Source organism: Penaeus monodon, chromosome 28, assembly GCF_015228065.2.
Source record: "Penaeus monodon isolate SGIC_2016 chromosome 28, NSTDA_Pmon_1, whole genome shotgun sequence".
NCBI classification, from domain to species: Eukaryota; Metazoa; Arthropoda; class Malacostraca; order Decapoda; family Penaeidae; genus Penaeus; species Penaeus monodon.
In genome coordinates this window covers 10,250,863-10,251,211 of record NC_051413.1, presented here as the reverse complement: position 1 = coordinate 10,251,211, position 349 = coordinate 10,250,863, and positions in this window count along the sequence as shown.

The following is a 349-nucleotide window of genomic DNA, read 5'->3' as shown; positions in this document are numbered from 1 at the left end:
CAAGGTCGAGTTAGTTCAATAAAAAATCGTATAGCTTGAAAATTAACCGTTTAAAAATTTCACATACTCCCTGTCATCAGTAGAATCGATATTGGTATAGGCATCTAAATATCCATCTAAAGTCGAATTTAAAGGCACAAGATCCACGAGTGAGGAAACTGATAGTGCTTTGGTTTGTGATTTCGTCGCAGAATTGGCTGCCGCTATTCGCTTTTGGGGAGATCTATTTCGAAATTGTACCTGTAAACCTAATCCATTGCTGAGGATTCCCGTAAATGGTAATATTAGTATACTGATGGGGTGTTGGGATGTCGTCGTGGTCGGAAGCATAGTTGGACCTTTTCCTTTA